This window comes from Macrobrachium rosenbergii, chromosome 41, assembly GCF_040412425.1.
Source record: "Macrobrachium rosenbergii isolate ZJJX-2024 chromosome 41, ASM4041242v1, whole genome shotgun sequence".
NCBI classification, from domain to species: domain Eukaryota; kingdom Metazoa; phylum Arthropoda; class Malacostraca; order Decapoda; family Palaemonidae; genus Macrobrachium; species Macrobrachium rosenbergii.
In genome coordinates this window covers 48,780,385-48,805,838 of record NC_089781.1, presented here as the reverse complement: position 1 = coordinate 48,805,838, position 25,454 = coordinate 48,780,385, and the positions used below count along the sequence as shown (strand labels likewise).

The 25,454-nt window shown below is 39.9% G+C and overlaps 1 protein-coding gene and 1 non-coding gene across 7 annotated transcripts in view; both read left to right on the top strand.

Annotated features, from left to right (window-relative positions):
- Positions 1–25,454, top strand: part of Rad9 (cell cycle checkpoint control protein Rad9) — an 822,739-nt gene that overhangs the window by 537,671 nt on the left and 259,614 nt on the right. The window lies entirely within an intron of this gene.
- On the top strand, positions 24,198–24,304 carry LOC136827268 (U6 spliceosomal RNA). Its single transcript, XR_010849794.1, has one exon. It is a non-coding gene; the product is annotated as a U6 spliceosomal RNA (small nuclear RNA).

The window sequence follows — 25,454 nt, the reverse complement described above, 5'->3', positions numbered from 1 at the left end:
TAAACACCTCATGCGGAAATTCTTGGCAACATTTGGGAGGATGTTTTGGAAATCCTGGGAGACCTGAGAGTGGATGATGAGGAAACGAAGATGTATGCTGGGTCTTTGGTGGTAAGGTGAGGAACGTATAAGGATGCGTTGGTGGGTGAGGAGGTAGGTGTGATGCGAACCTTGCTGGAGGAGTGCGAGAGAGACCTGGTGAAAAGAGGAATAAAGAATGTGCAAATTAATGTAGGGAATAACAGGAAAAGGGGCTGGAGCAGAAACCGAGAGAGGTTTGGGAGTGGGAGTGTGAGTAGAGTGAATGTGAATGTAAGGGGAAGTCAGATGGGGATGAGTAGTAGTGATAAGGAGTGTTACAGATGTGGGACTGGGCATGTGAAAGCGGATTGTAGATGGGCCAATGGCAAGTGTTTCGGCTGTGGAAAGAGAGGGCATATGTTGGTAGACTGCCTGCAAGTGAAAGAGTTGAAGTGTTTTGGCTGTGGAAAGGTGGGGCATTGAGTGAGAGACTGCCAGAGTGGAAGGAGAGTAGGAGTAAGTGGAAGTCGTTGTGGAAACAGTGGAATGAGTGGGCATTTTGCCAGGGCATGTAAGAACCCTCTGAGCAAGTGTGAAGGATGTGGAATGGAGGGTCACGTGAGGGAAGTCTGCCGTAGCAAACACCAACCCCATGGAAACTAAGTGTGAAGAGCATTTACTGTGGTGAGCCCTCTGGTATGGAAGGGATAGATGTGTTGCTTGTGAGAGAAGGGCTTGTAAGTTGGAATGTCTGTTTTGGGGAACGAATAGAACGCTGTTTGTGTGTTAAGAGTACAATGTGGTGGCGTCTTATTGAAAGCATTGATTGATACAGGTATTGTCCTACTTACAATGGCGTTGGGTTCCAAAAACCTATTGTTTGTTGGAAAAAATGTATCTCGAATTTAGCCTAGTCTACACTAGGGTATTCAGTACCACCTATACACATATGGCAGCTTAGGCTACACTATACAGTATACTCTATACATATGCAGTATAGTAATTATTAATATCAGCTAATGCTGGAGGGTCATGCAGATTGACTTATGATAATTCAGTACAAAGAGAAATTGAATGACACAAACAAGAATTAGAACTAGTATACATATACGGTGGCCTAAGCCTACACTATACAGTACAGCATACTGTATTCACATATGGTATAGTAGTATTAATGTCAGCTAATTCTGGAGGTTCAGTGCAGATTGACTTATGATAATTCATTACAAAATGAAAGTGAATGCAGTGGGACCCCACTAGATTGTGGATCATCAATCGCGCCTTCAGTTAATCGCTAGTTTTTCTGTGGAACATATCTTCAAATATATCGCGGAAAATTCACTAATTCGCGAATTTTTTCACAGAGCAATATTCACTAATTGCTGTATTTACATGACTAAATACATTTTTTATGATAAAAAAATGATTTACTAATTTTCAAGTATTGATATTAATTTAACACAGCAAAATATCAGTCAGATGTTAAAGTAAAATCCCTCAATATTGATCTGTTATTATCATAATAATATGTACTGTATAAAAAAAACAATGTTCACCCCCCCCTCTCCATGACGAGACACTATTGGTTGAAGGAGGTGGAAGTAGCCATTCACAAAGCTTGTAGCTCGATGCTTTGGTATGTACCGTCACTAGTGTGTGAGTTTTATTTCTCTCTCTCTCTCTCTCTCTCTCTCTGAGATAAGAGAGAAGATTTTTATGCATATGTAACATGTATGTTTATTTGTTTTGTATGATAAATAAGTGATTTACTAATTTTCAAATATTAATATTAATGTAAACACAGCAAAAATCATTTCATTAAGGAAAATATAATAAATTAGGTAAGATTTTAGCTCATTATTTTGTATTCCCTGATCTTTTTCTCTCTGACTTTGGGGGGAGGGATGAAGGCCTGTCAATCATCTTGACATATTAACCATGAAGGGGAAGCACCTGGGCAAAATCTCTCTCTCTCTTTCTCTCTTTATGCCAAAGGATACATAGAGAAATGGATAGATAGGTAGATAGATAGATAAAGGTGAATGGCTGATTGAAAGATATAAATTTTTTAACTGATGTAAACATAACTCAGTGCTTCTCTCTCTCTCTCTCTCTCTCTCTCTTTACCCAAAGGATTCTAGTAGGATGTGAGAGATGGGTGGACAGATAGATAGATAGCGCTGGAAGTAGGAATCACACAGCAGGGTATGGTACCTCAATGCTGATTGACTTGTAGCACAACACACTATTGGTTGGAAGGGATAGTAGCAACCAATCACACAGTTGGATACCAGCTTTGCTAGTTGCTGATTGGCTTGTAACTCCAATGCTTTGTGAGGGAGTGATCCCTCTTTTTTTATGATTAATTTTAGTTACATGTTTACTGAAACTGTTTATTCATATAACCTAGTTTTGTGAATTAGTCTTTATTTACCTTTTTGTACGTACTGTCACTAGTGTATTAAATATTTTTAATGTGCAAATGCATTTTTGCTCTCTCTCTCTCTCAAGAGTAACTTCACACACAGCTGTGGGCCATATATTTTTAAGGGTAATGTTGTAAGATGACTTTGGAATTATATTAAAGGTTTTTAGGATATTAGTTTAAGGTATATTTTGAGTTTATTTTGAGTTTGAACTATTAAAATAGGCAGTTATAAGCATTTTTGAACGGTCTTTGATGTTTGAACTATTTAAGCAGGCAGTTATAAAAATTTTTAGGGGGGTGTTCCAACTTATCGTGGATTGTTGCTAAACATGGGTGGTTGTGGTCTCTAACCCCACGATTACTGGGGACCCACTTGTAGGGGGACTGCCTCATGTAAAAATATACAGTTTTATTTCATTATGACTACTCTATGCTGTGGTAGTCTTTTCTACAACTTACTCCTTATTATATTTACTTGAATGCACTTGTGGGTAGGCTGCCACCAGCTGTGGTGTTTGTAACACACCAACAGCAAACAAAAAAAAATAGTTATACCAAGTGTTTTGCCACATAGGTTTATACTATTACCCCTTGATGCTGCTCTGTGGGTAACAAAAGAAACAAGCTTACATACACTAAGAACACCTTTATTATCACCAGAGGAACACAAAACAAATGGCATTCACTTAATAAAATATATACCTAGCACTGATCACAGTACTGCCTACTGAAATTAACATTGGCCTTAACCTACAATGGCCCCAGACAAAATAAAGTACATTACAGCACCACTCAAAAAACTCTTGAGGCAGTATCCAAATATACACCTAGTACTGATCACAGCACCGCCTACTTAAGTTAACATTCGCCTTAACCTGTGGTGGCCCCAGACAAAATAAAGAACATTACAGCACTGATCAAAAACATTCTTGAGGCAGTATCAAAACATCAAGTTTCTCCAAAGTTAGGCTACCACCAGACAACTTAACACAATTTCTCAGACACATGACTTAGTTTACCTTAGCCTACATTTCCAGACATCCTCAAAACCTCCAATTCTCAATACTCCACCCTTACCTCAGCAAACATTTTCTTACTCTGACACCTCTTGACAAGAATCCCGGGTATAATATCCTCTGTGAGATGTTTTCATTCTTCAGCAGTCCTGCTGCACACGGTGTGGTTATCTCCAGAAAAATATTAGGAATCCCGCACTTCTCACAAACAAGGGACAAGACTCAATTTCTCCCTTAGCCTTGCCCGGGAACATCACCCTCGGGACCTGCACTCCACTCCAGAACTTGTTGCCTGGGAGGGAAAATAAAACTCACTTTTCCTGTCAATAAAGTTAACTAGGCAAGGGTGACCTACAATAGGGTCTGCCTTTTACAACAACGTCAAGAAGCGTAAAAGTGATTAATGGTCATAAAATGCCATTATGACAGCTTCCCTTTTAAATATCTTTAAGCTCACTAAAACAAACTCTCCTTTTCTCTCCGTATATTATGGCATAAATTATACGATGCTATAAGTAGTCAGGTAGCCAGAGTCCTTTGTTATCCCACTTGTCTTGCCATTTTTGTTGGTGGTCTTGCTACCTCTCAGTTTAAGTCAAGAGTCTTGCTTATCATTTTCCAGGTGCAAGCATGATTTTCACAGCACTAGGTAGTCAGTACTACACAATTTATCAAAAGACTCAAAACAGCTCTTCAAGTTTGGTGCCATGTTTTAAGCTAAATGGATGGCAAAACTCGCAGTGAATTTTGGTTACATAATCAAGAATCACGCAAGGCTTCCCTTCGGTTTAGCCCACAACACACCCAGGCACAAAACACTTTTATGGGTGGGGTAGACCAAAATTCATTGCAAAACAGTGCAACGCATCTGCTACATACAAAACAACTGAGACACTACCTCCCGACACTTCAACTCAACCTAACTAACATCAGGCAAAAGAACATGGTACACCAATAAGGGTTCACAACCCATACCCCCAAAAAAAATTGATCCTCCACATTGATTTAGGAATGTTACACATTTCCTTTACACATGATTGGACCTATGTTACAATGTTACACCTCAACTTGTATGCTTTGTGCACGTGAACAGCTTTGTACTACACAATTTGGTACAAATGGGCACTCCACTTGGGCAAACCCTAGAGTTTCAGACAGTGACTGGTAGACATTCGTATTCGCAAGGGACCTTGAGTTAACTTCCCCAAGCTGTATATACAGTAGAATCAAGACACCCCTGTGATAGCTCTGCGATACCACAGTCTCCACTCAGCTTTTATTGTTCAATTTCCATGAACTTTTAGCTCAGAATAGTATAGTCCACCCAACTACATGAATAGTGTCATGAGTGGGGACCTTCATGTAAACACCTCCCTCACAAAAATGTACCCATTCAGTTTCCCTAACAATTTTTTGGCCAATTCTATTTCAAAATAACTAAGCTACAATGTATAAAAAAAAAAAGAATTTCTACACAGCACACTACCTTATTTAAATAAATACCTGTGTAAAGCTACTGGGTTCTCTCATTTCATTGTGACTCCTGTCATGAAACACAACCTTCAAACCATTGACTTAAACATAATCAAATACAGCATGTAGGAACAGTTTCACTGTCTGATCACTCCTCATACAACTTATAAGTTGTAGGCACACCTCTATTGCCTCAAACACTGTGACCAGGAAACAAAAAAAAAAAAAAAGTGGTCATAACCAAACTTTGAAAAAAAAAAATTAAATACTGTACAACACTTCACAACCAGGTTACTTTTAACATAACCTCCTCTGCACCTTCATTCTTACATACTACAGAAAGACATGCTGTCTTAACATTGGGTTTACAGGAGCACCCTCAGCAACACTAACATTACAGAAAACAACATAGTCTGCCAACTTGGCCAGAGGTTTCCTAACTCTTTTCTCAAGTACAACTTCCTCTGAGTTATCTACTTCCTCTTGTTTGTGCTCATTTACAAACCTCTCATCTATACTGTCGAGGAACTTGTCTCTCTCAACATACAGTTTAAGTTTTCTAGCAGCTCTAGTAATAAGAGTTCCATCAAAATATCCTCAAGCTGGCAGGTTCTACCACTATTTACTATACTGGGAATTTTGGAAGGACCTTGCCATTTCTGGTTCAACTTTATGGCTGTATTTGGCAAAGGTTCTTCAGCATACACCCAGACATAATTTCCTACACTTAGAGTTACATTCTTCCTTCCAATATTTGCATCTTCTAGATAACTCTTTGTCATACGCTCAGCTGTTTTCTTGAGTAACTCTTTTACATTAACTTTCTTACTGTCATCTACCTCAGAATCGGGTAGTCTCAACTGACCAACCTCTCTAACAGGATGGCGTCCAAAGAAAACGAAAAAAGATAAGCCCAATGAAGTATGCCAGCTTCATTCAGGGCCTTTTCTGTCTCATGAATATGTGCAGGCCACCTGGTTGGATGTTCTTGGCTAAGGATGGCCAGCATTGTCTTTAATGTGCAATGGGCCCTTTCCAACACGGAATTCCCACCTGGGTGGTAAGGAATTATAAATCCTTGTTTTATTCCAGCTTTTCTACAGAAGTCTTTAAATTCCAAGCTGCTAAACTCTCCTCCATTATCCATAATCACCCTCCATTATCCATAATCATCAACTTAGGAGTACCAAATTGACATATATCCTGCTTAAGTGCAGTAGCAACTGCCTTAGTTGTCTTATTTCTCAATGGATAAATCCTTAAGTACCTAGAAAAATGATCTATTACTGTCAGGCAGAATCGATAACCAGCACTACTACCATGCAGATCAATTAAATCTATAGCTACTCTCTGACCATTGTCTTCAACAGAAGGTAGATCTCTCCAATGATGTACAATAACATCATGATTCTTGTACTGTTGACAGGCCTTACAAGACTTAACAAAATGGGTTACATCTTGCAACATTGAAGGCCAATAGAAATACTGTCTAGCTTTGGCTTCACTTTTACATTCACCTAAATGAGAATCATCATGAGCAATAGAACAAGCAAGGGCAATTAGTTCCTTAGGCACTACGAGACAAAACCTGATTCTATCCAGTTCTTCCCTTCTTAAGTACAACAACTTATCTTTCAACTCAAAATAATAAAACGGTCTATTTCTTGGGATCTTCGGAGGGATATCCTTGCCTTCTAGAAAATCAACTACTATCTCGCCTTTGGGCTTCTTTTTATCTTGTCTGTTGTCAGCCCCAAATATTGGACATTTATAGTTAACATTAGCCTGTAAATCTTTTTCCTTCAGATCTGTTATTGCTCCCACAGGTCTACTCAATGTGTCTGGTACAGTGTGTTTTGCAGTTTTCTTATACTGTACTTTATATAGGTAATCTCGCATTTCTAGGATGTATCTTCACATGCGTGGACAATTGGTGCATTTCTTAAAAATTGTGGTAAGAGGTTGGTGATCAGTCACCACAGTGAATTGTTTACGCCACAAATAGTGACTGAAAAATTGACAAGCACTGACCACTGCCAGGGCTTCCCTGTCAGTAACAGAGTACTGTATTTGCTTTCTGCGACATTAAGTTTCTTGGAAAAATAACCTATAGGTCTCAAATCCTTTTCTCCTTCTAACTGCATCAGTGCATCACCAATATGTGTGCCACTAGCATCTGTGTGCAAGTTCCAACTCAAGAGACTGGTTAGCCTTGACTAGTGCTGGAAAAGATACCAATTTTCTCTTCAGTTTCTCGAACGCGTCAGCATACTCACTTGTCCAGCCAAACTTCTCATTCTTTCTCATCAAATTAGTCAAAGGACTGGCAAGCAACGCAAAATTCTCAATATACTTACGGTAGAAGTTACACATACCTATGAACCTTCTTACCTGTTTCACATTCTTAGGCAGCAGCATATTCATAACAGCTTCAACATTTTTCTTGTTGAGTCTTACTTCCTTTTCAGACACTATATGGCCTAGGAATTTTATTTCCTTCATTGTGAAAGAACACTTGCCCACATCAAGTTCCATACCCCCCTTTTGCAACCTCTCAAATGTTTCATTCAGTTGCTCTATCATCTGATTGAGATAATGTCCCACAAAACATTATCATCTAAATAGTTTTTACACCAACCTTTCTTTAGTAATGGACCAAGGACTTCTTGCATCTTCTTGGTAAAAATTGCTGGACTCACTGATAAACCAAAAGGTAACCTCTTAAACCTATATAAAGTTAACCCATCTGAGAATGTCATAATATCCCCGGACTGCTCTTCAACTTCACTTGGAAGTAAGCATCCTTCATGTCAAGGGTGCAGTACAAACTCTTACCTGCACTCTCCTCTACCATCTCATCTAATCTTGGCAAAGGATGAATGTCTTATCTTAACCTTTTGGTTTACACCTCTGTAATCTATACACATATGCTTAGAACCATCTGGTTTGTTAACCAGCACAATAGGTGATAAATAGACTGCAGTGGATTCTTCAGTAATATCCCTATTTATCATGTCATCTATCATAGGCAATAACATTCTTAGCATGTTTGGGCTGACGATATAATGGTCTACGGATTGGGTTTGAATTAATTACTTCAATATGTGCTTCAGTAACCTTCAGTTCTCCCAGCTCTTGTTCACTTAAAATGAAAAGCTCACCATTCCTCAAAATAACATCTCACAATTTCTGCTTTTGCTCTTCATGTAGGTGATCCCAATGTAAATTGTCAAGTAATGAACGTAGTTTCTCGTCTCTAGTGCTTCCTTCTTCAGGAGTATCATAATGAGGCAGAAGGGCATTTCCTATATTACCCACATTTGCTATGACACCAGGACTATTTGTTTCACAGTAGCAACACACAATACAATCTTTGGTAGGGACTTCCCAAATTACCTTTCCTTCAGCACTTTAGTGTTGGTGGGCTAAGCACAAGGGGACTTCTGCAAAATCATGTGACATCTTAGCTATTCTATCTCTAACGTCATCAGCACTACCTAATCTGTTTCCTTTCATAGACAAATACACAACTTGATCCTTGTCCAGTTTCCAAAATTTGCTAATCTTTTCCCAGGTTAAAGTTTCGGTGGAAATTTAGTAACATTACTAACTGGAATGTAAACGCTCCTTGCACTATCTACCTGGTAACAAGAATTTTAACACTAACTCTACAATGAAGAGTATCCTTTTCAATGCAAATAATATCTCCTGGTTCCATACTCCTATGTGTGATTCTTACTGATTCTATTGTACTTGGAGCAACACGAACATATTTACTGGCTTGCAACCAATTTTCACCACAAGATTCTTCTTTCAGGTTAGGTAGATGTCTTCTAGCCATTCTTCTAACTCTACTCACAGACTGGCATTTAATACTAGCAACTTTGTAATGTTGGCCTCCCCAACATAATTCTTGATGTTCACCCATCCAAGTAAAAGCTTCCCTGCCAATCAGGTCTGCTCCCATTAAAATGTCTGACAAGAAATACTCGTCAGGCACAACTATGAGGTTCTGCTGAATATGAACATTCTTCGATATCCTAACTGTCACAGTTACTTGACCTAACACCTTTATTCTATGATTAGAAATTCCTACCAAGCGTTGGTCACTTTGTCTTACTTCACTAGCAATGCTTAATGTGTGGTAAGCACATTTTTGGCGATCAAAGAGACGGAAGATCCAGTATCAACAAAAGCTGACAATTGTCTTTCATTGATTGCAAGGAATATGACAGGTGTTACACAGACTTTGTTGGCAAATGCTGTGGTTTTTGGACCCTTAGTGATTTGATTTTTTTTTTTTTATTTCCTCTGAGTCTCATACACGTTCCTCTGGTGAGCATGGCTCCACTTTTGTCAATTCTTAAAATTCTTCCCATACTGTTGGTGTTTAGTAAAGCCAGGACAATCAGGATGACCTTTGTGGACATTTAGCAGTAAGCAGTCAAAACAGCTGTAGGGTGAAAGTTTTCTCGGACAATCCTTTCTGGAATGTGAACTACCATCTTGGCACCAGCCGCAACTCTGTCCTTGAGGCGCTGTATACTCTGTTTGTAAGCATGTGTGGGTGTAGCTAAGTTTGTGCTCTGGGCTTCGGTCGTGTAGTTTGGTAAGACCACATTTGGCCTTTGAATCTGAGCAGTGTAAGTAGGGCTAGCTGTACTAGTGTTTTGAACTTGGGCAACGTTTCCTCTTAAGTAGAATAGGAGAATGACCTCACTATCTCTAGTTCATTCAGGAACATTTGTCCCATGCCTTCTGTTGTAAAAGCCTTAAGCCTTCTCTTAATCTCATTTGGCAGGCTGTCCAAGATATTCTGTTTCCATAGAGTCTCCTCTTTTGGAGTTTCTGCCATAGGGAAAGCTCTACGGACACCCATAAGCATAGCTCTAAACTTGTTAACTTATTGTCTTGGATTTTGGTCCATTGTGTATCTAAACTGGTGTAATTTACTATAAGCAGTACTGGCACTTTGTGTCCTATAAAATTCTTTCAACAAGGTTGCTTCAATGTCATCAAAGGTACTGTCACCTGTTTCTATCATTTTACCTTATACAATTGGCCCCAATTTCTTCTCTTTCATTTTACCTTATACAATTGGCCCCAATTTCTTCTCTTTCATTTTACCTTATACAATTGGCCCCAATTTCTTCTCTTTCATTTTACCTTATACAGTTGGCCCCAATTTCTTCTCTTTCATTTTACCTTATACAATGGGCCCCAATTTCTTCTCCATTCATGTAAGAGCAATATTGGTCCAATTATCTGAGCTTCCAGCTTGTCTAACTTGCTTGCAAAAACTTAGGATAATGGCACAACATTGGATATCATCAATATCCTTAAAAGTTAATTGTTCAATGTGTCTTGCTTCTATGTATAATCTGGTTTGGTTGTTAGGCATAGAAGGGGTATTATTACAAAGGTTATTTGAGGTTGATGTTAGGGCTTCATTGTTAAATGTCAGAATGTCATGTGACACTCTCCCTTTAGCCATACAAGATACCAAATTTTCTTCAGTTTTCCCAAATTCAATGTTCCCTGTCTGTGACTTACCATTTTTCAAAGCTGTAATCATTTCATGAAGAGTCACTATCTCTTCTTCCAACATTGTCACTTGCTGTGATAAGCATTCATTCCTTTCCCTTTCTAAATTCAAGTTCCTATTAGCAAGATCAAGTCTCTCCATCTGCTGTTCCATAAGAATTAAGAGAACAATCGTTGGCTGATTGTTCCCTTGTTGCCTCCTTTGTTTGTGTTTGTTTTTCTTGCTGGCGAGTTGACGTCTGTTGGATGGTGTCAATGATGTGTTGGTATTTATAACACATACTACAATTCTTCGTTCTTACCTGCAAGGTAAATATGATGTATTTAGTATTTGAGGTTTGGTCCCATTCTCGTCGCAGATGTCCAAGGATGAAGGGCGATAATAAAGCTATATCTTTCAGCTCGTGTTTATCCTCTGCTACATTTGAGAAGAAGGGGGTAAGAGATGTCTATAAAATACAAAAAGCATATACAATGGAATCATAACAGACATATGAGCATCGGAGCTCGATACACAATAAGGAATTATATTCTACATACATGAGGTAGAACTCATAGGATCGAAGCCTGTGTGTCGGATTCAATACTAACACAACAATAACTGATTACACTTATACTCTACAGCATTACGCAACATCTAGCTGCAGCTTTGAACTGAACGCGTCTACGGACGGCGTTATATAACATGTCTTGCACTTACGTTAAGACATACATGACAGTCTCCTCCCCCTTTACATGTGACTAAGAAACAGAACTGTTTCTCAACACTTACAAATCTAATCTTTCAGGAGGTTTTCCTCTATTCATTCGGTTAGGGAGTACTGGAGATGTGTTCTGAGCTGTTGCGAGATTTTCCTCTATATTTACAGTTGGAGGTTCAACGTCTTGGTGAGCAGTTTGCTCATCTGTGTTATTCAAGTTTGAGCTATTTGAAACTTGTACTTCTGTATTATTTGTACTGAATGACTGCAACTGATCAACATGACGTTTTACAATCTTTCCACTGACATTAACATCATAATGTAAATTTCCTATCTTCCTGATAATTTCTCCTTGCACTCATTTTTCTGGATGTGGCAGAATTCTAACCCACAAACAAAACAACACTCACCCTGATCTTCGGTTGCTGGAGATGGGTAAAGGTCCACGGTCGCCAATCACAGCACACAGAAACCACAAAAACAAAATTTCAAACAAACCCTCCACCAACAACGAACGAAAAAAAAAGAGACACATGCACCATCAATATCGGTACCGGTATCCAAAACAAAAAAAAGCCAGACGAACTCCCCGTTCACTTTCAAGGTTGGACCTCAACTGCCCAAGACTTCCCCAAAACCGAAAAACTCCCGACAGACCGACAGACAGACAGACAGCGCCGTAAAACGAACTCCAACAACCGAACCACTCACAACGACAATTACACTCTCTCTCTCTCTCTCTCTCTCTCTCTCTCTCTCTCTCTCTCTCTCTCTCTCTCTCTCTCTCTCACAAAACGTTGGGAAATGCTAAATACAAACAAATTTATTCATCCCTCTATATTTCTCCCCCCTTTTTAGCATTTCCCAACCAACACCTTTCACACCTCTTTCAAATCGCCTTACGCAACACCCACGGATGCTCACTAGCAGGTCCTCTAGATCGCGTTCGCGGGCACGCAATCGTTCTCTCAGAATCATTCTCTCTTCTAGCAACATTCAAACTCACATCTTCTCCTCCATTCTCTCTCAGATTCACGCTATCTTCTTCACTATTACCACTCTCAATTTCATCCACAATCTCATCTATACCCTCTAACTCGTTCCCAAATACCTCCCCCAATTCTTCAACTAACCCATCCCATTCGCTCATTGACCTTTCCAATTCTTGCAACGATTCATTCATGCTTTCAATCACTCGTATATTACTGCTACGCTCTCTTACTCTTACACTTTCGCTCACCTCCAACCGTTCACTAACCCCTACACGTTCAGTCAACTCAGTTATATCAAACCCGCATATGCTATACATTCTATCCATACCATCCCATTCATCCGTATTACACGCTTTATCACTCATTTTCACTTTGGCACTCACACCCCTATCACACAACTTACGACCACTCAGTTTACTTACGTTCTTCCCTTTCTTACATCTCCTACAATACTCTATCAAAACAAATTGCTGATCCTCATGCAACAACCCCTCACGTACATGCATCACACGCACCGCTTGCATCCTGGAGGATCCACCCATTTGAACCCCTTCACACTCAGTTTCCCGAATTCGCTGTCACAGTCACCCTCTTTCGTCTACATACACTTGATACATGCCCTTCCATTCCACATTCGTCACACTTCGCTCTCGGTTCTGAACACATTCTCACATAATGCCCATTCTTACCACAGTTGCCACATATTACATTCACTGGTACCCTACAACCATTAGCAATATGACCCACCTGTCCACACCTGTAGCATTTAACCCCTATCTTTCGTACACTCCCTTACCAAATGTCCTGATTGCCCACACCGAAACACGCTCTTAAAGCCCACCTACACTCATTCTTTGTATGTCCTTCCTTTCCACATCTAAAACACTTCGCTCGACTTCCACTCACCGACCTTCCCCTTTGTACACTACTATCCCTAAAACGTCCAACCATTGTTCCCTTACAAACCCATCATTCATCCTCACTGGCACCTCCACATTACTTGCTCTTACACTCCTATCTATTACACTATCGGCCATTCTCATTGGGCCCCTCAACACTGCATCCCTAAAGCTTCCAAACTCTGGCACTCTCTCATCTACCCCAGCCCTTACACTTACACTTCTGCTCTCTTTTATAACCCTGTCAAGCTCATAATCTTCTACAATTTCCAAAATTTCTCCCCAAGTCAACCTTTCATTCGTCCATCTTTTCTTCTCCTTCCGCTTCAAGTTCACAAATTCTCTAACTCCATCTGGCACTGTCCCTAACAACTTCCGTACTAACTCCTTACATTCATCTATCCCATCATCCCCAAACTTCTTCCTTGCCAACGTCTCCAGCCTACAAGCATACAGTGACAAGGTTTCCCCAGCTTTCATTCTTGCCTCATCAAATTCATTCTTCCTCTTATACTTAACACTCGCTTTCATACGCCTCGCTTGCTCAACTAGTCTAGCTTTCACCTTGTCATACTCAACATCTCCCACACTCATAATAACCCTATACATATCAAGCAAAAACCCAGTCAAATATTCTCCTAATTATCATGCCCACACTCTCTTACTCTCCCCATACTTATCCTGACAAAACCTTTCATACTCCTAAAGAAATCATGCACATCCCTACTTCCATACTCATTATACCTTTCACACCGGGGTACCTCCCTCACATACATAGCCTTTCTCACTTCTTTCTCACTTTCACTCTCACTTTCGCTACTTTCACTCTGTCCTTTCATACCCTCTTCCGAATACAAAGAGTCCACTTCGCACTTACATTCATCTTACTCATTACACTCTTCTTCCCCCTCTTTTTATCCACTTTTATCCACTCACCTCCATCCACCTCACTATCACTACTGCCTTCACCCTCTCCCTTCTTTCCTGCCTTTCCCACTTCCTTACCCTTCTTACCAATTTCCTTTCCCTTTCCCTTCTTCCCTTTTACCTCCCCTGACTTATCCTTACTTTCCCTCCGTTCCTTCCCTTGCTTTTCATTCCCCTTTTCCTTACCCTGCCTTTCATTCTCTCTCGTTTCTTACTTCCTATTTCCACATCACTTTCATCACTCACGCTTCCATTCACTTCTTCCTCCTTTTCTTTCTCTCTTGCCCCTTTACACGTTCCAGAGGACCTGCCTCCAACAGCCCCTTCTCCAAAACCACCCTTGAACCTACCTTTCATCATTTCTTCCACACTTTTCATCATTCCCTCCAACTTTTTTATCCATCCTCTCTTCCATTCTCTCTTCTGACTCTTTCATCTCCCCTTTCATTTCTTCTTTTGCACTTCTTAGCATTCCCTCCACCTCCTCCAACTGACTCCTCAATCTCTCATTCTCACCCCTCAACCACGTATTCTCCTCTCTCAACCTTACCAGTTCCTCTTCCATCCTTCTCTTCAGTCACACTACCAGCCACCAATCTCACTTGCAGCTGCAATACCAGCTGCCCCACGTTGGGCGCCAAATATTATGTGGCGGAATTCTAACCCACAAACAAAACAACACTCACCCTGATCTTCGGTTGCTGGAGATGGGTAAAGGTCCACGGTCGCCAATCACAGCACACAGAAACCACAAAAACAAAATTTCAAACAAACCCTCCACCAACAACGAACGAAAAAAAGAGACACATGCACCATCAATATCGGTACCGGTATCCAAAACAAAAAAAGCCAGACGAACTCCCCGTTCACTTTCAAGGTTGGACCTCAACTGCCCAAGACTTCCCCAAAACCGAAAAACTCCCGACAGACAGACAGACAGCGCCGTAAAACGAACTCCAACAACCGAACCACTCACAACGACAATTACACTCTCTCTCTCTCTCTCTCTCTCTCTCTCTCTCTCTCTCTCTCTCTCTCTCTCTCTCTCACAAAACGTTGGGAAATGCTAAATACAAACAAATTTATTCATCCCTCTATATGGTGTATTGTATGATCTTACCATGACATAACTTGAAGGAGTGAAATGTCTTACCTCTGGAAGTTTTTTTACTTGATCATAACCTTTCTGTTCTAACTGACTCTGCAAGCTAGGATACATAAGGTCTAACTTACTCCTGATCCTCCTCCCCCTCAACAAATATGATGGTGTTACACCCGTAGTACTGTGTACGGTTGTTCTATAGGATAAGAGAAACTTTGCAATATGAAAGGTTACATTACCAGAGTTTGCTTGTCTACACTTCATATTATGTTTGAAGGTTTGGACAAATCTTTCTGCCTCACCATTCGTGGATGGATGGTAAGTTGCTGATAATGTATGTTGTATACCATTCACATTCAGAAATTCTTTAAACTCCTGTGAAGTAAACTGTGGACCATTGTCTGACACTATTCTTTCTGGCAAACCATGCGTTGCAAAGATTTGCATGAGTGATTTTATAGTTACTACCGATGATGTTGTTTGCATTGGTATGACTTCTGGTCACTTACTATATGCATCTACTAATATCAAATATGAGTATCCTAAAAATGGACCTGCAAAATCTATATGCACACGTTGCCACGGGTATCTGGGTAATTCCCATGGATGCATTCTTGTTTGTTTAGGATTATTTTGTTGTAATGCACAATTCATACACTTTTTAACCAAATTTTCAATGTCCCTATCCACACCTGGCCACCAAACATAAGTTCTAGCAATTGACTTGGATCTCACTATACCTTGGTGGTCTGCGTGTATTTCTGATAAAACCCTACTTCTTAGTGCATTTGGAATCACTACTCTTGATCCTCTCAGGATACAATCTTGTGTGACACTCAATTCATTCCAAATCTCTTTGTATGGTTTACAATTGACATCATCTACACAAATATCTCTGCCAGTTGTTAGACTCTGTACTACTTTCATGAGTACTGGGTCTTTTTTTGTACCTTGTGCTATTTCCTTAGCCGTAACAGGTAAATTATATACAGAAATTAAAAGAATACTTTCATCATGTTCTTCTGGTGCTTTGTCCACATGCAATCTCGACAAAGCGCCTGCATGACCCATCTTTGATGTTGGTCTGTACTCTATGTTATAGTCATATGCAGCTAATATTATTGCCCAACGTTGTAGTCTTGCAGCTACTAACGCAGGTAAGCTTGCTTTTGGACCCAAAATCATCAACAATGGTTTGTGGTCTGTAACTAACGTGAACTTTTTCCTGCCATAGAGATACATATGGAACTTTTTTACTCCATACACTAATGCTAATGCTTCCTTTTCAATTTGTGAGTAGTTTCTTTCTGCTTTGTTTAATACTCTAGAGGCAAAAGCAATTAGTTTTTCTGTACCATCTGGCATTACATGTGCTAGTACTGCACCTAAACCTATGTTTGAGGCGTCACAAACCAACTTTACTGGCAAATCCATTTGATAATGTACTAGGAATGTGGGTGAAGTCACTTCTGCTTTGATTCTTTTAAAGGATTTTTGACATTCCTTTGTCCAATTCCATTTAACATCCTTGTTCAGCATATTATATAATGGGTGTGCAATTGTTGCTAAGTTCTGAATGAAATTTCCATAAAACGTTACTAAACCTAAAAATGATTGCAATTCCTTTACATTTTCTGGTACCTTTGCTGACTGTACTGCCTTTACCTTATCTTTGGTCTTGTGAATACCTTTACCATTTACAATAAAGCCCAAATACTCTACTGACTCAACTTCTACAATACATTTACCCTTGTTGACTCTGATATTATGTTCTTTTAGAACTGCACACAACCTTTCTCTGTGCTCTTTCTTGTTCTGACCACCTACTAGCATGTCATCAATGAAAATGAATACTCCCAACATACCTGCAAATATTTTGTCCATTGTTTGTTGCCACATAGCTGGACTGCTAGCGACTCCATATGGAAGTCTTTTTGGATGATACAGCCCTAAATGTGTGTTTATAGTACATAACTTTTGGGAATTTTCATCCATAGAAAGCTGTTGAAATGCCTTTCTTAGATCTACCTTAGAAAATACAGAGCATCCTGACAAAGTTTCGAACATATCTTTGGGATTTGGCAATGGATGTTGAGCTACTTGCAGTTGTGGATTTAGTGTTACCTTGTAATCTCCACATAACCTAACTTGACCATTGTCCTTAACAATTGGAACTAATGGTGTAGCCCAATCTGAATAATCTACCTTTTCCCATGAACCTTCGTTTTCTAACCTTCTAATTTCAGTTTCCACAGCTGTTTTCAATGCATATGGAACTGGTCTTGGAGCAAAAAATCTTGGAGTGGCATTCTCCTTCAAAACTAAGACTGCTTGTGCATTCTTTACTGTACCTACTCTGTCTTCAAAGACTTCTTTATAATCTGATAGAAGATTAGTTATTGAAATTTCTTCTGTTGGTTCTTGTTTTGTACCTGTAACCCTTAGAATACTAGGCCAATCTAATTTGATACATCTTAACCAATCTAGACCCAATAAGGTTTGTCCTTTACCTTTGACTACTGTCAATGGTAACATGCCTATCTCTTGATTATTATACTGTACTTTCACTTGTGATGAACCTACTACTTCTATGTTTGTACCATTGTAACTTTTGAGCACCTTGTCCGAAGGTCTTGTCACTAGGTTAGGTATTGTTTGTGCAACTCTTTCAGAAATTATTGTCACGTCTGCAGCTGTATCTATCTGCATGGGTGTGAGTTTCCCATTTATTTCTATTAGAGTCATAAGACGTTTTTGTGCATCTTTGTTCACAGAATTTATGTGAAATGGAAATTCTTCTACTTCTGTTGTCTTATGTACACTGTCTTCATTTGAACTAGAGCTGTCATTTGAATTCACAGTTCTATTAATATGTTTAGTGGTCTTTTGCTTGGCAAATTTACACTGACTTGTTAAATGACCACGTCTCTTGCAGTTATCGCATGTCTGACCTGATGCCGGACACTTATCCCAATCATTACTTTAATGATCTTGCCTACCACACCTATAGCATGGCTTCTTTTGAGGGTTTTGTGTGTCTATGTGACTCTGATTTTTCTGTGAGTTTGCAGTTGGTTTACCCTTGTTATACTTGGATATACCTGGGCTAGGCTTAACTAATTGATGTGTTTGCCCTTTCTTTGCATATTGGTAACTCTTTTTATAGGCTACTGATTTACCTGGCTACTGCTGTCAGTTTGAGTCTTACCTGCAATGACATTTGATTGATAACTAACCATTTCTAATGCTCTTGCCATTTCCAGAACTTTTTGCAAGGTTAGTTTCTTTACTTGTAGCAATTGCTTTTGTAGCTCTTGTGAGTTACTTCCTTCTATAACTCTCTCTATTAACCTCTCTTCTATATCAACAAATTCACAAGTAGCAGCTAATTTTTTTAACCTTGTCACAAAAGTGTCTATTTTCTCACCTGATTCTTGTGATGCTAGTACGAACTGATGACGCTCAAAGTATTTATTGACTTGAGGAGCAAAATAGTTTGTAAGCTCTTCAATTGTGTCCTCCAATGAACCATTCATTAGATTCAAAGTTTTGTATACTTCCTGAACTTCCTTACCTGCAGTATGAAGCATTAAAGCCTTCTGCTGCTTTTTATCAACTTTCCCTAGTGCTTCTAGGTAAATTTCAAAACTGCCTATCCACTGTTTCCATCTTGTACCCACTGATTTAGGATGCTCTCCGATACTAAAGCAGTCTAGACTTTTGATATCTATCGGCATGTTTGCTGTTAGGTACTTAAAGTTTTGGTTAGGCTAGGAACTTGGAAGCATTTGTACTTAGGCTAACAATGGAAGTTTTGAACCTAGGTTAGGCTATACTAGACTCTGTCAAACCTAGTTTATGAATTCCTACTAAATTTCTATCTAGGCTAAACCACCTTATTTCGTTGTTTACTCTTACAACTCCTACTTGGTACCCTGGTGTAGGCTATATTAGCATAGACCTACTTGAGCTCTTTTTAACTCTGCACCAACCTATTTGTCCTTTTGGCACTCCTGACTTGGCGCAGCGCTGCAAGAATGCTGGCCTGAGTGTGTTGAAGGCATCCAATTGAGACTGTCTTCGACTTAGGGTAGACTCCGTCCGTTAAAGCTAGGCGTTGTCTTGTAGGCTTGAAGGTTAGGCGTAGCGTTGTATGCGTAGGCTAGGCTCCATTTGTCTGCTGCGTTCATAACCGACTTCGTCGCCACTGATGTGTTGGTATTTATAACACACTACAATTCTTCGTTCTTACCTGCAAGGTAAATATGATGTATTTAGTATTTGAGGTTTGATCCCATCCTCGTCGCCATTGATGTGTTGGTATTTATAACACATACTACAATTCTTCGTTCTTACCTGCAAGGTAAATGTGATGTATTTAGTATTTGAGGTTTGATCCCATCCTCGTCGCCACTGATGTGTTGGTATTTATAACACATACTACAATTCTTCGTTCTTACCTGCAAGGTAAATATGATGTACGTATTTAGTATTTGAGGTTTGGTCCCATTCTCGTCGCAGATGTCCGAGGATGAAGGTCGTTAATAAAGCTATATCTTTCAGCTCGTGTTTATCCTCTGCTACATTTGAGAAGAAGGGGGTAAGAGATGTATATAAAATACAAAAAGCATATACAATGGAATCATAACAGACAAATGAGCATCGGAGCTCGATACACAATAAGGAATTATATTCTACATACATGAGGTAGAACTCATAGGATCGAAGCCTGTGTGTCGGATTCAATACTAACACAACAATAACTGATTACACTTATACTCTACAGCATTACGCAACATCTAGCTGCAGCTTTGAACTGAACGCGTCTACGGACGGCGTTATATAACATGTCTTGCACTTACGTTAAGACATACATGACAGTCAGACTTCGTCAGTCAGGTCCAGGGCAGCAGCAGGTCATGGCAGCAGAGCAGCGGAGCATTTTTGGACGTGATGGTTGTCGTCTCGACTCTGTCGTGGGCGTCCAGTGTTGGAGAACTGTTCCTGAGGACTAGACGGTTGTCGTGTCGGCTGTTTAGTTGTCCTGCGGTGTTGGTTTTACAGCCCTTGATTAATTTATTCCTTTATGCTGCATGTTTATGATATTATGCTGCCTGTGTATTATTATAATTCTTTTGAATTGTTTAATTACATGAATTTTATGTTGCTGCCTCATGTGTTTGTTTATTGATTTGGTCTTTTAAGTTTATTTTTCTCTCCTGGACCTTACTCACTTGTAAATTTTGTAAATAATAATTTAATATTAAGGTCACTTTTAGGTTTTGTTCTGCTCTTTCCTCCTTTTTTTGTCACCTTTCGTCAGTCATTACACCCCATATTGCTTGTTTTTTGTTTTCAAACCTGTTGGTCTCAGAAAGGCGAGATCATTACAAGTGTCATTCTCTGCACTAACCTTTTATGACTGTTATCTGCTAAAGTTGACATTTGAGCAGGGGTAAATTCACTCAACTGCCTGTGTATTCTGGGAATATTCTCCCACATCTATTCTAAGTTGCTGCTTAAAAGCCATTGTTTCAAATGCCACTCAGTATCAAGTGATATAGCCTAGGTTATGCAAATCCCACCGCTAAGGTACCACATGTAGGTGGGGGCTACAGCAGATAAAAATATACAGTTTTATTTTATTATATGACTGCTCTGTGCTGTGGTAGTCTCTTCTATAACTTACTCCTTTTTAAATTTACTTTAATACACTTTTGGGTAGGTTGCCACCAGCAGTGGTGTTTGTAACACACCAACTGCAAACAAAAAAAAAAAAATAGTTAAACCAAGTGTTTTGCCACGTAGGTTTATACTATTACCCCTTTGATACTGCTTGGTGGGTAACAAAAGAAACAGGCTTACATACACTAATAACACCTTTATTATATAAAAGTATATTTCTTCATTATACTGTTAACTCCTGAGTAAAGTAAAACTAATTGATGAGTTAAAATAAAGTTATTTGTAAACTATTAAATAATATATCAAAATATTGTGCTTGATTAAAAAATGGAGTACTGATTATGAAAAAACAATGAAATTGTAAAACTAATTTGTATCCATACACATATATGTCTTCATTATATTTTAACATTTGGATTAAAGTTAATTTCATGATTGAAAGAATAGACATCTGTAAATTATCAGAAATAACAATAGAAATATGAAATCAATATCACCTTGTGAAGTAAGGCCTACATATCTTCTTTGTATGGAGGTGATGGTGATCTTTAACAATACGTTGAAAGTTCATAATAGAAATGATTATGAAACTCATCTTATCATAGGATTTCTGCCCAATACGAGAAATTTAAGCAGGTCGGTAAAAATTACTGACCTCGCTGGTTGAGTGCTGGATTGTAACTCCGTAGACTTCTTTTTTACCGACTTTACCCGAGATTACCGCACTTCGGCAACTCTGGGACGAACAAGAAAAGGACGCTTTGTTATCCCACTTGGCGCCATTTTTTGTCAGTGGTCTTGCTACCTCTCAGAATATAGTCAAGAGTCATGCTTCTCATTTTCCAGGTGCAAGCATGATATTTCTCACAGGTAGTCAGTACTACACAATTTACCAGAAGACTCAAAACAGCTCTTTTAAGTTAAGTGCCACCTTTTAAGCCAAATGGATGGGCAAAACGCAATGAATTTTGGTTACATAATCAAGAATCACGCAAGGCTTCCCTTTGGTTTAGCCCGCAACACACCTAGGCACTACACACTGTAACACAAATAAGAATGAGATGTGCACTCTAAGGCGTACTTCCCAAGATTCGGTCCATCGTCTGCATATTCGAACAGCGATGGCTACGTATAAATAGAAATTGGAAGAGGAGGGGGATGATAATGCAGCCAATTTGAGTTTTAAAGAGTTTATCATAGGTACTCGCGTTTTGATCGACTTTTGAAGACCTAACTATGAAGGTATTTTCAAGGAGGTCACATCATACATGACATATAACTTATTGCATGTAATGTTAACATATTAGTATTGTATTTTTAAATACAAACATAACAAATATGCATCTTTTCCCTGGATATTTTAAAAAGTTATGCTTTAGTTCACCCTATGTAATGATATTGTATGTATTCTCATATTATTGTATTATATAAAATACAAATGTAGCGATATGACTTAAATACACCTTATAAAAAAATGAACAGGTTCCGTTTGCTATTTTCAGTTGGTTTCATCATAATCCTGTAATGATATTGTATGTATTCTCATATTATTGTATTATATAAAATTACATATTTATCTTTTATCAGCGTGAAAAAACAGTACTGTAAAATGTGTTCTTTCATGCCTAGTAGTTTTGAGTAAAATACTTTTTGTTCATGAGACTTACCTGTCAGATATATATATAGCTGTATTCTCCGAAGTCCGACAGAATTTCAAAATTCGCGGCACACGCAGTGGCCGGGCAGGTGGTTAGTACCCATTCCTGCCGCTTGGAGGCGGGTATCAGGAACCATTCCCATTTTCTATTCAGATTTTCTCTGTCGCCGGACTGTCAACACCTGTTGTCAGTTCCTCCGCCATTTGGATTTCGAATTTTGTTGTCACTTAAGTATTTTGGTTGTTTTTTGGTATACGACTGGATCTGTGGCCTGGCATACGCTCTTTGTGGACCGTTTTTGATTTTGCTTTTGACTTTTCTTATAATTAAGATGTCTTACCTCTAGCTATCGAGTCTGTAGCTTGGGTGAATGTAAGGTGAGGCTATCGAAGACTTCGACAGTTCCTCACACTTTATGTATGATATGTAAGGGTGTTCAATGCTCTATGATAATCGGTATAATGAATGTGAGGGATTATCTGAGGGTGAGTGGAAGAAATATGAAGCCTATATGCTTAAATTGGAGCGTGATAGGTTGAGGAGATCTTCCTCCTTGAGTGCATCCTTAGATGGACAGTCAGGGTTTTCTCCTACTAGTAACCCTGTAGTTATTTTTAGTACTAACCCTGTAGTTTGTTGCTGCAGAAGGTAATACCCTGGCTCTCGTGTTGGAGTCAATGCGTGCTCTTGAAACTAAAGTGAATGCAATTCAAACTCAAAGTGTTAGTGCTAGTGCCCCTAGTGTTGTGGAGGGGCGTCAGATCGGCCCTATAATGCCTCTAGGCCTGGACCTCTGTCGAACTCCCAGGACCAGGGAGGGGCATGTCGAAAGCCTCATGAGGGTTACGGGGCTTCCCACCGATCTGGCGTCCCTTCGGCAGGTCCTGATGACGCTACCCAGGCTGCCAGGGATCGTGCACAGGCACGCATCCTGAAGGATTGCTTCTCGTCCTCCGACACGTCCTCCCCGCCTCGGGGTTGGAGCTCTCGGTTGGACTCTCGCCCTCTTAGAGAAGCTTAGAGGAGAGGACGCCACGTCCTCTTCCTCTAGACGTTTGTGCTCTTCCCGAAAGTTGCGTGGATATTCCTCCGCAGAAGAGAATAAAGTGTTTTTCGGATGATGACGCTACTCGACCCCCCTGTCGCGCTAAGGCAAGGGCTAGAGCTTCTTCCCCTGTGAGAAGGAAGTATACGTCTCTCGCCCCTTTCCTTCTCTCAGGTTCAGCCCTTCTCCCGAGAGAGTTGCTTCTCCTACGCGTAAGATTTTGTTGGGTTTGCAACAACAACTGGATGTTCTCATGAACCTTTCAAGATTCGAAACTGCCTGTTAAGAGGTACAGACTTTCACCTTCGTCTCCTGCTTCGTCTTCCTCGTCTGCTAGATGTTTTGGAGCTTCTCGTCTGTCGTCTAGAGAGAGTGTTTAGTGGCTTCCTAATCGTCTGCCCCGATTTGAGGTGTTGGACTTTTCTCTTGACTCGCGCCAGGAGCGCGTGTCTTGCTCTTCGTGCGCTTCTCACGCTTCACGCGCGCCTCACCTTGACGCTCGGCAGGCGCCTAGCCATGACGCTTCGCGCGCGCCACTCTGTGACTCTCTTCTAGTACTTGCCACGGAGCCTCTCGCGCGTCACGCCATGACGCTCCGCGCTCGCTTCGCCGTATAGCTTCAAGTCTTGTGTTGACGCTGCTCCAGTTGTACATCATGTCGCACAACTACCCGCTTCAACATCTGATGTCCTTCTTAATTTAGCCAGTACTTGCTTCGGCAGTACATATACTAAAATTGGAACGATACAGAGAAGATTAGCATGGCCCCTGCGCAAGGATGACATGCAAAATCGTGAAGCGTTCCGCATTTTTTATGTTTACTATACGTACTCTAGTTGACGACTTCTTCGATCGCGGGAGTTCCCGCTTACGTATCGGCGAATCGGAACTACTTTCACCCTCACTCAAGACCCGCCAGCTGGGGAAGAACATCCTCTTTCGTCACAGCCTTTGGATGAAGAGAAACATCTTTCGTCTTCTTCTTCCTCTGATTATCAGACTTTGGCTTTTTCTTAAGGATCTGTTTCCTGAGACTTTTCAACCTTCGGCTCCTCTCTCTCCACCTTCGCAGTTGTCTTTGTCTTAAGGGGAGCGTTTGACGAAAAATCGAAAAATCAAAATTTTCTGGGATTTTTTTTTTTTTTTTTATATGGCATCATACATATCCTGACTATCTTCTCAGAAAGTTTTATTTTAAAAATTCGCCATAGTTAGGAGTTATAAACAAAAACAGTAACCCTATCATAGACAAAATTACATTTTTCGTATAATGTAATGATATTGTCAGTATATCGGTGGTAATTTCCTTTTAGCTATGAAATAATATCTAATGCGTTATATGGCAACCCTGTGGACCTAGTACGCATCAGCGAAAGACAGGAATACTGCAGGGCAGTCAGTGGCAGTCAGTCAGTAGCAGCTCAGAGCTTGACTAAGTAAGACGTCGCACTGCCCAACCTGAGCCGTGTTTTGACACTCGCTTCATTTAGCAAAGTTATATTACTTTGCAAGTCTATTGTTATATTGTTTGGCTTTTCAGTATGTCATAAAAACATCAAACTGTGTAACAGCAAGCAATTAAATACACAGAGAAGCAAAAAATATTGTATTTCTCAAAACTAAAGTTATCGACATTCAAACTGCATCTCCTTCATAACGAATGCACCGATCTCAATGATACAAAAAGTAAACGAAAGCTAAATAAATTGCCTACAAACAAAGGGGCTTCCATGGGAAGCAACACGAGACCCGCACCACGAGAGAGAGTTTTTTCCCGAAGGAATGTCACTTCCAAGAGAGGTAGCAAGTGACTCCTTTCATCTCCAGACTCCATTAGCAACCAGGCTTCATTTTGCACAAGCCTGGAAAGAGTGAGGGGCAGACGTTTGGTCCCTCCTACTGTTAGAGAGAGGTTACTTGGTTCCCTTCCTGTCTCCTCCTCCTTTGTTTTTTGTTTCCCAAT